The 12,310-nt window shown below is 48.7% G+C and overlaps 1 protein-coding gene across 1 annotated transcript in view; it reads right to left on the minus strand.

The window, feature by feature from the left end:
- TSHZ3 (teashirt zinc finger homeobox 3) overlaps window positions 1-2,194 on the minus strand; it is a 126,915-nt gene extending 124,721 nt beyond the window's left edge. Inside the window, exon 1 of the mRNA XM_063141032.1 lies at window positions 2,159-2,194. The gene's annotated coding sequence lies outside the window, so the exon portion shown is untranslated. The remainder of the gene's footprint in view (window positions 1-2,158) is intronic.
- Window positions 2,195-12,310: the final 10,116 nt, after the last annotated feature.

Genomic DNA, 12,310 nt, shown 5'->3' on the forward strand with positions numbered 1-12,310 from the left:
AAAGAGAAATGTATCTCAAAATATAAAGCTCAGCAGAAAACACAGGCCATCCCCACCCACCGAACCAGATCATACGGTCTGGAAACTTTTCTTTCCTGAAAATTGCAAGTTCAGAACTAAGTTCATCCCTGAAGAATAGGCCCTAACTTTTGGAAGGTCTTTGCTTTTCTTTTAAATTAAGCATTGGTTTTGATTCAGCCTTTCCATTTTTGATAAAGGAATGTTCCCCATCCACCATGCAAGAATTTGTTCACACTCCACTGACATATAAAAGAGGCTGATGACAGAACGTGTGTGAATATTATCACATTACAAAGAGAAACTTTTCCCTAAAACTTTCCAGCTGCCAAACAGCCAGCTTCTCCTATCACCATGGTTAAAAGGAAGACAATCAGCAGAAACATGATTTGGGAGAAATGAATTAGGGGGAATGGATTTAAGACACATGTGCATCACGAGTCTAATTAATTGCTAGAAAATTCAAACTTGCGAGAGAGCCTGCCGGTCTCATATTTCCGTAGACCAAGACGATGCTGTTAAGAAGCAAGCCTTCCTTCGCAAGAACTGATATATTCACTGATTAAACATTGCATGACAACCACTTGGAAATCAAAAGGCATTTCAGAGTGCAGTGCATGTGGTTTCCTCCTAAAGATCACAGGATGGATACTTCATTCTACCCTTAGGTATTCACTGAATGCTTTCCCTCTCCCTTCAGTTGAGCAGAAGAGAGTCTCTGTCTGTCTGTCTGTCTGTCTCTCTCTCTCTCTCTCTTTCTTTCTCCACAGTGCAAGAAGATAACCTATGATGAAATCTTTCTGCCCAGGCCATGCCAAGAAGCCAAAGAGAAACCCTGAAAGTTACACTGACAGAGCTCACAGGCCACGTGTGTGACGTCATATGGAGTCTGGCGTTACCATGGCAAGTGATTTATTGAGGTTTATTGGGAATGAATAGATCAAAGGCAGCCGGATGACAGGCAATCAATCAGCCATCAAATCAAGGATGGCAGCCGGCCAATGAAACTCTGTTCCAGACCATATCCTCTCCCACCCCAGCTAAAGATTACTGCAAAATAAAATGTGTGTGTGTGTTTAATGGATGAATGGGGAGAGAGGGGTAAGGAAGGGAGGAATATTTGTTTCATAAACCTGGCCTTTCCATAAAATCGTTTTCACAAATTTATGAGCAGCTAACCTTCTTGATGGTAAATAAAGTGACCCAGATTTTTTTAAAAAAAAAAGATCAAAAGGGTGGAAAGTACATACGAAACAAACTCTGGGAAGTGTAAGAAATAAATGTAAAGAAATATTCTTGACAGTCATCTGACAATATCCAGAGCTCCTTTTGCACTGGTTTCCTGTGCAGCTTCGAATCTTATAAATGAGCAATCAATAGGATTAAAGGTGCCAAGGAAGTGTCCAGCCAGTTTGAAGGTTCTTGATATCACTCCACGCCCCCCACCCACCCCCATGCCCTGCAATGCTACCCCATGGAAGAGGGGACAGAAAGAAAGTTGGCTGAAGGAATTTCATCTGTAGCACAAGATCGAAGTGCAAAGATTGTTCACACACACACACATACACACCACCTTCACTGTCCTAATAAACAAACAAGAATAACACAACCCATTATTTGGGGCGAAGAACTGGGGAAACCAGGAAGGTGGGAGGAAAGAGAAGAAAACAAACCCTGGTCTCTTCCAAAGAGCCACCTTTGTATAAGTCACCCAGATAATGCACAGTTCACACGTGCCCCAAAGCAGTAGAAGGAAGGGAGCCAAACGGGGTCAGTCGCCCTCCCCTCCTTAAAAAAGGGGGAGGAGAAAAGAAAGTAAGGAAAAGAACTAAGAGTGACCATCACATCACCAACTCTCTCTCCAAACCCCACCCTACTTCCTAAATCTTTGACATGGGGGGGGGGGAGAGAGAAAGGGGGAAGAAGGAAAGCAGGAAGAGGGTTTGTGCCAAAAAGGGAGAAAATCTAGATAGTATGTCCAAACCTGGCGTGGCAGCAAAACCAGAGGGTGGGGGGGATAAAGAGCGGAAGGGGGAGAGAGAGAGAGAGAGAGAGAGAGAGAGAGAGAGAGATCTGGAGGGAAGAATCCCCCCCCCCCCCGGCGCCCAAGCATAGCGCCTGGCTAGGCAGTTTCTCGTACCTGCTGCGCGCCGGGGCGCTTGCTGCTTCCTCCGGGGCATGTTGGAGCGCAGCGTCCGCGGGCAGCGCCCGGAGGAGGGCTGGGGGAGGCTGCCGGCTTCGGGCTGGGGGGAGGCAGAGTTGCTTCAGCCCCCTCGATCCGGGCTGAGGAGCCGCTCCAGGCTGGGCTGCAGGGCGAGCTTTGTGTTGTTGTTGTTACTGCTGCTGCTGCTGCCGCCGCCGCCGCCGCCGCTGCTGGGCATGCACGATGTGGACGACGCCGAGGAGGAGGAGGAGGAAGAGAAGGAGGCGGAGGCACGGGAAGAGAGAGGCAGAGAGCGAGGAGAGAGAGCGCGCGCGCGTAAAGGACAGCCCCGATCTCGCTGCTGCTGCCGCTGCTGCTGCTGCTGGCACGAGAAGCGCGGAGGGGGGGGGGGTTTGGGGGAGCCGAGTTTGACAGATCGCCCCGCAGGAAGGAGGAGGAGGAGGAGGAGGAGGAGGAGGAGAAGCCCCCGGCGAGCGGCGCAGGGCTGGGGCGAGCCCTTCGGAGCAGCCCCCCGGCCCGACCCGGCGGCGGCGGCGGCGGCGCCTCCTCTTCGGGGAGCTCACGGCATAAAGCTCCCGAGCTCGTCTGTCTGTCTCTCTCTCTGCGCGTTTCGCTCTCTGTGTGTCCAAAGAGAGGGGCGCTGGGGGGAGCTGGAGGCGTCGCTGCTGCTGCTGCTGCTGCTGCTTCTCGCTGGCTCGGCTCGGGCTGCTTTCTTCTCCCTCCGACGGCTTCCCCGCTCGGCTCCGGCGGCAACAGGCAACGCTTGAAAGGGGGGGAGAGAGAGAAAGAGAGACGATGGCAGCGTGACTCCCAACTAGTCGCCGGAGAGGAAGAGAGAGCCGAGTGGGGCGGCCGCCCGCCCGCCCGCTAGCAGCGCCTCCGCCGCCGCCGCCGCCGCCGCCTTAACTCTTTGCGCCTCGCAAAGGAAGAAAGGGGGGGGCGGCAGAGGGGGACGCCCCCCCTCAGATCTGAGCCAGGAAAGAGGAGGGGGAGGGGACAAGGAGGGAGGGAGGGAGGATCCCTTGCTCTTCCCCCGCCTCCAGCCAGTCCCCGTTCCCCCTCCCCGCTCAATTCAAGCTCTCGTCTGGACGCATCGCCTCGACATCTCGCCCCCCACGACCTGCTCGGCAAATGATCTAGGGCGGGGGTGCCCGACCTCCGGAGGAGGGGGAGGGAGGGAAGAGAAGCGTCCCAGATCGCAGGCCACCAGGATGGAAGGAAGATCCCCCCTCTATTGGTGGGGGGCCCTCCCCTGACATCCCTGAAAGCAAGCGGTGTGCTGTTATCCCACTCAAGTATCCTCCTGGGACCTTGATCCCGCTGAAGTAGTCAAAGGGGATGGAGACCACCTCTTTCCTCGACCCCACCCCCACCGCTCCTCCCGTAGGTGAGACCCGGCCTTTTCCACATACTATGCCTTGGTCCAAGGGCACTAATAGGACCCTAAATCTGATCTCAGTTTGGGAGCCGGGAGAGGAAAGGCTCCGAGGCTTCTTCTTTTTTCCCTTTTCCCTCTCAAATCTAAAAGCCACCTCCCGCCCTGTCCACCTTCCCAGGCCTTCACCCTCGCCTCTTCACTATTGCAACACCGGCGATGTGGAAGGGGACTTTATTCGGGCCATGGGAAAAGAACAGGAGGATACGATCCCCCCGCAAAATCCCTTCCGGATTTTCTTCTCTCCACCACATCTGAAAAGCCCATTCTAACTTTCTAACCCCCAATAATAATAATAATAACCCCTAGGAAATCCATCTCTGGAGCTATCCAAGGGCTCAAAAGGACCACACACACACCCCTGATATACACCATCCTTAACTCTCTCCTGGAAGGTTATGGGGATTCTCTTTCTCACTCTCTCTTGCATATAGAGGGGAATTCCTTGAAAGCGCCCTCTCCCTATACAATCTTCTCCCCCCTTCCAGAGGGCGATTCAGATCGCCCCCCCCCTTCCAGAGATCTCCTTAGCCGCTTCCTTGTCTCCCAGAGCCAAAGAAGGGGGAAGGAGAAATCCATCACTTTCCCAGCAAGTAGGAACCCACCCCCACGACTTCAGCAAAGTAAAGTCTGGGAAGTGCGTGAAAGGCATGCGGAAGGGGGTGGGGGGATGCCAGTGGAAACGGGTGAGCTAGAGCTGGTCCAAGGCACACTGGGCTGCCTCCCCAGCGAGACTCTGCCGCCGTCGAGGCCTTGACAGCGGACCTGTCAAGAAAAAACAACGAGGGAAGGACCCCGGAAAGAGAGCTCGCTCGCCTTGCCATCAGCTGTGGATGTTCAGACGGGGACATGCCTATCCAGACGCCTGCCTTTCGCCGATAAATGATCCTTCCTCCCTCCCTTCCTTCCTTTTCTTTTTAAAAATAACCTTTGGCTGCCCATCGAAGGGCGATTCGGCACTTTTGACCGGGAGCCCCCCAAACCTCCCCAGGAGTAAGGCTTGGAACTCCAACGCGCGCTTTAAGAAGGCTGGCTCCGCGCAGCTGCAGCGAGCCCGTGCCATCCGGGCTTACCTCCGAGTCAACAGCGAGAGGATCGGGGTCTGCACGTGCCACTCTCTCCTTCCCCCCTCCTCCTCCTCCTTTAACACCCCCCACACCGTATTAAAGCAACTCCACCCTCTCCCCAGGCGCGCATTAAAATAAAACGCACCTCTGCCATCTCTCAGGCCCTGAGCCCTAAAGCATCCATCCCGAACTCACACCCACTCCGCTGCTCTTCCACCACATCACCCACTCCCTTCCCATGGCCTACCAGCGTGGGATGCCTTCAGACTACTGCAGCTACTAGATCCAAGATTTCCGGCTCGGATTTCCCTTTTCTCTCTCTTTCTCTCTCTCTCTCCCTTTGCTGCAGAGGAAGACCACTTTGGAAACGTCTTTCTCTTTCCTCTCTCTTTCTCTCTCTCTCTCTCTCTCTTTCCCCTTCTTCACGTTTTTGTACTTCTCATCTTTGCAAAGGTCCCCAGGAAACTCTCCCACTGGGGGGTTAAAATAATAATAATAATAATAATAATAATAATAATAATAATAATAATAATAATAATAATAATTGACCACCTAAGTGTGGTCCATTGCAAAAGAACAACGCCTCCTAGTTCGTCCTCTTCTTTTTCTTCCCACACATAGGCATGTCTCCCCCCTCTTTTTTTTTAAAAGAAGCTCACTTCTTCTCTCCCACTCCCCCCCCCCCACTCCCCCTTTCCAGTCCAAGTTCATTGGTGGGGAAGCGATCTAGGGGGAGTTAAAATATCTCTCGAACATCCCTGGCTTTGCCAAAGAGCGTTTGGTGAATCGATGCGCTGCGAGTTTGATTGGGTATCCCTGGCTTACAATAAGGTACGGGGAAAAGGAAGGAGGGGGGGGGACTCTTAACTGTGTTTCAAGTGCTTTATGAACATGGCTCAGAAGGTAGAGCCAAGCACCTACTCGACTGCCAATTCCACCCTTCCCCCCCCCCCTGTTTTCTCTCTCTCTCTCTCTCTTCCCCCCTTTTCTTTGTGTGGCTGAGAGATATTTAATAACAGCTCCAGCAAATCACAGGCGAGCGCCTTTAAGACCCAGATGCTATACTTAAGAGAAGTACAGCAAACAGCAGTAGTAAATAATTTTACTCTCTTTCTTGTGTTGCTGTTGTTCTTAATAATTCGGATTTTTTTAAAAGGCAGGCAGAAGTGCGCGTGTGGGAGAGGGGGGGGAATGATCTCACTTTTTATTTTATTTATTTTTAAGGGAGCATGTTTTAAAGAGCGAGCGGGGGAGAATCTCTATTCGCTCCAAAAAGACTTCACTCAATACAGATGTTCCCGAGTCTTTAGAAAGAGCCGGGTTTGGGTTTTGGAGGAGGAGGAATTAAATACACCCCCACCAAGTACAGGGGAGAAAAGTAGAGAAGTGGAGTGTGAGCGTTTTAGCCGTTGTCTGGGTTGGTGTTTTGTTTTTGAGGGAGAGAAAGCGAGGTTGGGAGGAGAAGGAGCAGAGCCGGTCGTGAGGAGGAGACACTTGCACGACCCACATGTATTTTACAATCCTCACGAAATTGCAACAGAAAACCGGGGGGGGGGGATTCTATAGAAGCAAAAAAACAAAACAAAAAACGCAAAAGAGACAGAGAGGGTCATTTCTATTGCCAGATTTTCTCGCTGCCATGTCATTGATACTGTTTTGGCTGGCTTTTATTCACCCCGATGCAAAATCTGGTGACTGTAAGGCGCGATCGGGTGTACCTAAGACACTCACACAGCTCCTGCAATCTTCTCTATGCCTGCTTGTGTGAGTGTGTGGTTTGTTTACCCCAGAAATAAGCGACTTTCGTGCAACCGGGATGTTTTGAGTGTTCTCTCCGCCCGTCCGCTCCCTTCCTCCTCCCCCTCCCCATCTCCCCCTCCCCCTCCCTCTGCCGCTCTGGCTTTGCATGCCGTTAGATCCGCCCTAACATCTGTCCATCTTTCCATTGGCGCATCCATCAGTGTCACACGGAATGCACACTGCAACGACAACAGATCAGACATAACATAGTCTGGGATTCCATACGAATAACTCACATGCTAACCAACTTAACCAGGAAGGAGGAGATTAATCGCGGCATAAGTCTTTGCAAATGTTAACACCGGGTCTTGAAATGGGCAGCGGAGGAAAGCGGGGGGGGGGGGGGGGGAGGCGAGCGAGCCAAAGAAACTTGTCTAGCTTTTCAAATGCACCTATCTCAAGCCTCTTCCTCCACCCCTTCCGTCTAATTTCCCTCGCTTTAAAATTAGGAAATTGACCAGTTTAAGAAATTGACCAGAATGTAAATCCTATTTGGTCAAAAGCAAAGGGAGGTGGGGAGTGATTTCGGGGGTCGGATTCCAGCATCACACCGGATGCATTTTCTGGTGTGTGTGTTTAGAAGGGAGACTTTACATCTTTCGTAGGCAGGGTGGTCAGGGAGAAAAGGTCATATATAACAGGGAGGGGTGAGTATGAAGTTTTATAAAGCCACAGAATCTGGACAAGAATGGGAGAGTATTTTCAAGTGAGTTGTGGATATAAGAACCATAGGCAAACCATCACCCCACCACCACAAAACTTTCTTTTTTTCTTTTTCTTTCAGGCACTGTACTCTAGAATTAAAGGACTACAGCTAATAGCTGTTTCTTTACCAGGGCCAAGATCAGGAGTGAAATCATTTTAAGCCTTGCCTGTAAACGCGTCGTAAGTCAAAACCTGAAATCCACTTTTTAGAGGGGAAAGTACCTCAGCCTTCCCAAATAGGTTGGTTCTCTCTTAATTGGCTTCATATCACCCTTAGCTAAGTGAAGCATCCGGGAGCTCCAATTTTCGAAAAGTCCATGAACACCCCACACCCTCCTCTCCACCCCACGCCGTCTCATCCCCCCCTTAACAATCTGCTCCTCTTTCTCTAATCCTTTTATTATATGTAATCCGCATGATGTCATGTGTAACCTTCCTGCTTTCACGACACAACGGTCCAGACTCGATCGAAGGAGACAGGAAAGTTTATACAACAGGAAGGAGAGAAGGGGGGAAGGGAGTTAGAGAGAGAGAGACCCCGGTTTATCTCTTCTGAGTTTCCAATCCCTTATATCTGCAATGATCAAATTAGGAATATCTACATTTTAGCAAGGCACATTGAGGGCAGGTTTTTTCATCAGGCAAACCCAAATGGCATCATATCTATATAGATCTCACACGCACAGATATTTGTACAGAGAGAGAGAGAGAGAAATCTGTAAAGAATAAAATTCTAATTTCCCCCACCCACCCCAATCAGTAACGACGTTCGTCTTCCTTTCTTTGAAGACAGAGCTATAATTTAAGACAGTGGAGCGGAGAGAGGAAGCTAGCACGATATTCTCTTTATAACTCACTTCCTTGGTCTAATTGATCGGTGGGCTGCTATACGAAGTGAGTCCCTCGGAAGACATAGGAGAATTTAGGAAAGCAACTTTAGATTGTTGTTTGCGGGCGGGGGTGGGTTGGTGGAGTGTAAAACGGGGATGGTCTTGATCTCTCTCATCAGGCATCTGACAATCTAAACTGAAGATGTTTTAAATTGAAGGTGTTGCAATTCCGGGTTGGGGGTTGGGGCAGGTTTTAGGTAGGTCCTATTTTTGTTGGTTGGTTTTAAATGACGTGAAGTTTTCGTGGCTGTTTTCAGAATAAGCTCCTCTTATTTCTGAGGGAGGCTATTCCGTTAGTGAATCACGTCTTGTAGGTTTAAAACACATATCCATAACTGTCTATATATTTGTTTTTGCCAAATTTATTTTAGAGGGTCCTTTTGGGCTTCTCTGCTATTAAGCAATCAATAATAATAATAAATAAATAAATAAATAAATAAATAAATAAATAAATAAATAATTCCTACCAGATTTTAACCTTATTAGAAAGTTGATTTATTAAAAAAAATGTTAAGCGAAATAAGAAGTAAACACTCTGATGAAAGCTCGAAAATTGCCATTCATGAGATCAACGGGAAGATCAAGGCATTCACAAAAGAAGGGGGGAACTCAACTTTTGAAAATCTCAAATTATTCTTGAGTTTTTCCTTTCCCAGCTCAAGGCAACGTGGTTGTTATAATCTCTCGCCGATTCTAAATGAAGGACCTCCGGAACGTGTGTACCCAACTGGACACGTGTATGTAGACATGGGTTTGTTATTGTTCCTGGTTGGCTGCAAGCTCGTGTATGAACTGTTCTAGGTATTTCTTTTCCACTGGCTCCCAGTAGCGTTCAGCTTACTAAAAACAGCAACAAAACAACCAATGCTTTTGACTAACCCGGTTTGTTTGGGTTTTATTTTTCCGTGTTGAATGACACTAGGAATGAATCCAAAGTCCGCCTAAGGAGTGATTGCGTACTTTGCTTAAAGGACGGGGTGGCTTAGGCCTCTTGTAAAACCCAGGGTATGAAACTGACCAATGTCACTAACAGGGATAGATCCACCTACAAGGCGCATGGTCAGATCTGATCCTTCAAAGGAGGCGGTAGAGGAGGCGTTTTGGCCTGCGAGTACCAAAAGAAAGGGAGTTAAGGCAAAAATTCTTTTAAAATACCTGGCGTAGTAGTGATAGCTGGTCTTTCATGGAGGAGGCTGTTCCCTTTACGCTGCTAGTGGGAGCAAATTCCTGCCATCTCACAAATAAAGTTTAGGTCTGTATAATTGGAAAATAAGAATCCATTCCTAAAGAACCTCCCAGTCCACTCCCATACCTTTAAAAACCGACAACGAGGTCTTGCCTCACTTTTTGTGCACGTTTACTCAAGAAAGATGTCCCACTGTGTTCACTGGGTTTATCCCCAGGTAGGATTTCAGCCTTGCAAGATATTACCTTCAAATGGAATTTTATATATATATAAGAAACTTCACACACATTTTTCTTCTCCTGCGCCATTTCATTTGTTCTAAAGGTAAAGCAATAACAGGTTTCATTTCTCTCTCCCCCCCTTAATGAAAGCTTAATTCGAATTTTCTCTTAATGAAGGGAAAATAAAATCCTGGGTTGTTGTTTTTCTTACCTATGAGTAAATAAAGGAGAAAAGGATGTATGTATGGGGAGTTTGAGTGAAATAAATACTTTTTTAAAAAAAAAGACACAACTTCTCTTTCACGCCCCGCCCCCGCCTAATGCCATTCTTTAATTCTATAAAATGCAAAAGTATTGGTGAAAATACTTTCCCATATATACCGCTTGGAAGAGAAATCATTGTTCTGGGAGAGAGGGGAAAAACTAACTTATTTTATTTATTTTATTGCATTGCATTTGTATACCGCCCCATAGCCGAAGCTCTCTGGGCGGTTTGCATAATAACTTGATTTTAATGCGAGGGAGCTTCTTTGGAAAATTGTCCGGCGGATTCCACGTTCCGTCGAATTTAAAGCGGATTTCGAAACACACCCACAGGGGCGCGACCTTGGTTGCTTCGGGCAAAGAATCTTTGCTCGAATGTAAATTGTTTTGGTAAGCGGATCTGCACGGCAGCAAAGTTTGCTTTTCTGTTTCCAGCAGCTCTGCCCTAACGAAGCAGATGTTTCGTCAGTCAATTCCCTAAAGAAATGGTTCCAGTTTCGGCGGGGGAGAAAGAGCCCAGAAATTCCGAGACCGGAAGTTTTGGATGCCATATATTTTTCAATTAGAATTTAGAGGGGCGTGGGGGAAGTCGTAGACGACCGCAATGCCATAGTTCAGGAGAGTTTGAACAATTCTTTAATAATACCCCACCCACGCACCCCACCTCCAGCGTGTACGTCCTCATCTGCCTTCTTATGGTGTTAGTAAAACAATCGGGTTTAAAAAATAAATCAGTCCCCCTCCTCATTTAGATTTTGCCAACGGAGCCCGAAACACCTCAAGGGAGAAGCTTCAATTTCTGCCTTTTTAAAAAATAAATAAATAACATAAAATAAGAATATGTATTTTTAAATGGGAAATAGGGGTTGTATTCCATTCCTGTGTGGCGTCTCTTAATTTTTTACCACTCCCCGCTTCCTTGGAAACGAGCCAATGCTTAAGTCGATCCCAGTTCCCTTTATTGCATCCCATCCTGCTGCCCTTCTCCTCTGTAGGATCTTCTCCACAGGCAGCCAAGGTGCGGACTGAGCGTTTGTTTTGACACCAAGAGGCTAAACCCGGCAGGCGCTGGGCGGAAGCCCCCGGGGGTGCGAGCGATCCTCCGCTTTCGCCCTCCCGCTTTCTTGAACAGAGCTCGCGCAAGCGCCGCGCCGTGGCCCTGAAGTTGACAGGCAAGGCAAAGGAGCAGATCAGGGGGCAAGTTGGAAAAAGTGTGTGTGAGAGAGAGAGTGTGTGTGTGTGTGAGAGAGAGAGAGAGAGAGAGCGAGAGAGCGAGCGAGCGAGCGCAAACCTATCATCATTTTACCTGAGCCAGGTAGCCTGGCTGTTCCAAATGCGCTCAGGTCCACCACCCTGCGCTTTTCAAACTAATTTTGCATCCGGAAACGACCACACAAAAAGTGTTGGGGGGGCACATGTTGCTTTGATCTTTTATCTCCCTGCCGGGGGGGGGGGGTTGAAAGTTTGCTGTTCCTACTTCTTTCTGGACCCCCTAGTTTCGGTCACACCCCCACACACACACCCCATCCACTAGAAAACCCCATCACAGCCCGCCGTCTAAATTAATCCAAAAGGATTACAAACAGCCCGGGGAAAGTTTCCTCCTCCTCCTCCGGATGCTACATTACAAACACCGATACAGTCTCTCTTGTAAGAGAGAAGCAAGATGCGGAATCCACAGGCGACGGAGGAGGAGAAAGGCTGCCGTCACCTTTAAGTGCGCAGAAAAAGAGGGATTTGGGCAAGTGCAAAGTTTCAGGGCGATTCAAAACGTGGCACCTGCTCAAATTCTCTCTTTGCTCTGAACCTTGTTCTTCTTCGTCCCAGCTGCACTGAACACCCCCCTACCTCCCCCCGCCTCCAATCTGGCTCCGAAACCAACCTGACCATTTTACGATCTACCTGAAACCGATCTTGCAAGAATCCCGGCTCCTTCTAAGAGCAAACTCGCGCCCTCATCTTAACCCCGAGGCGTCCAGCTTTGGCCCTTTTTCCATATTCTTGATGCAAAGGATCGGTGCTTCTTTCCTGCAAAACCGTTACGTTTGAAAGCTGTAAAGTTGCAAACTCTTCGCGTTCCGCCCGCTCGAAAAGAGGCTGGGAAGAAAGGGGGGGCTGTTTGACTCTCTACAGAAACAATTGGCCATTGCTTGGCGTGGTGAGTATGGGGGGGGGGGGGCGGAGAGGGAAAAGAAAGGCAATGCCTCCCAGAGCCGGGGTGCTGGTATTGCTGGGCGAGCAGAAAGCAGGGAAAAAAGACACGGATCCTGCAACGCCACCAGAGGCGACAGCACATGCTATTTATATTAAGCCATGAGAGATTAGTCAATTTCACACACCCTTAGGAAGTTTTTTTTGCTAGCAGGCGCCTTTGCATAAATAGGATTGCTCTTTTTATTGTTGTTGTATGGCTGTGTGTGCGTGTGTGTGTGGGTGTTTAGGAGGACACGCGCAGCAGCAACTATTCCAGGTTAGGACATTCAGGTTTCTCAACACCCTTCTCAAAAAACAAAAAAACCGGAGATCTAGACCCAATAAAGCCTGACTCAATTAAACAGAA

The sequence above is a fragment of the Elgaria multicarinata genome, chromosome 14, assembly GCF_023053635.1.
Source record: "Elgaria multicarinata webbii isolate HBS135686 ecotype San Diego chromosome 14, rElgMul1.1.pri, whole genome shotgun sequence".
Classification (NCBI taxonomy): domain Eukaryota; kingdom Metazoa; phylum Chordata; class Lepidosauria; order Squamata; family Anguidae; genus Elgaria; species Elgaria multicarinata.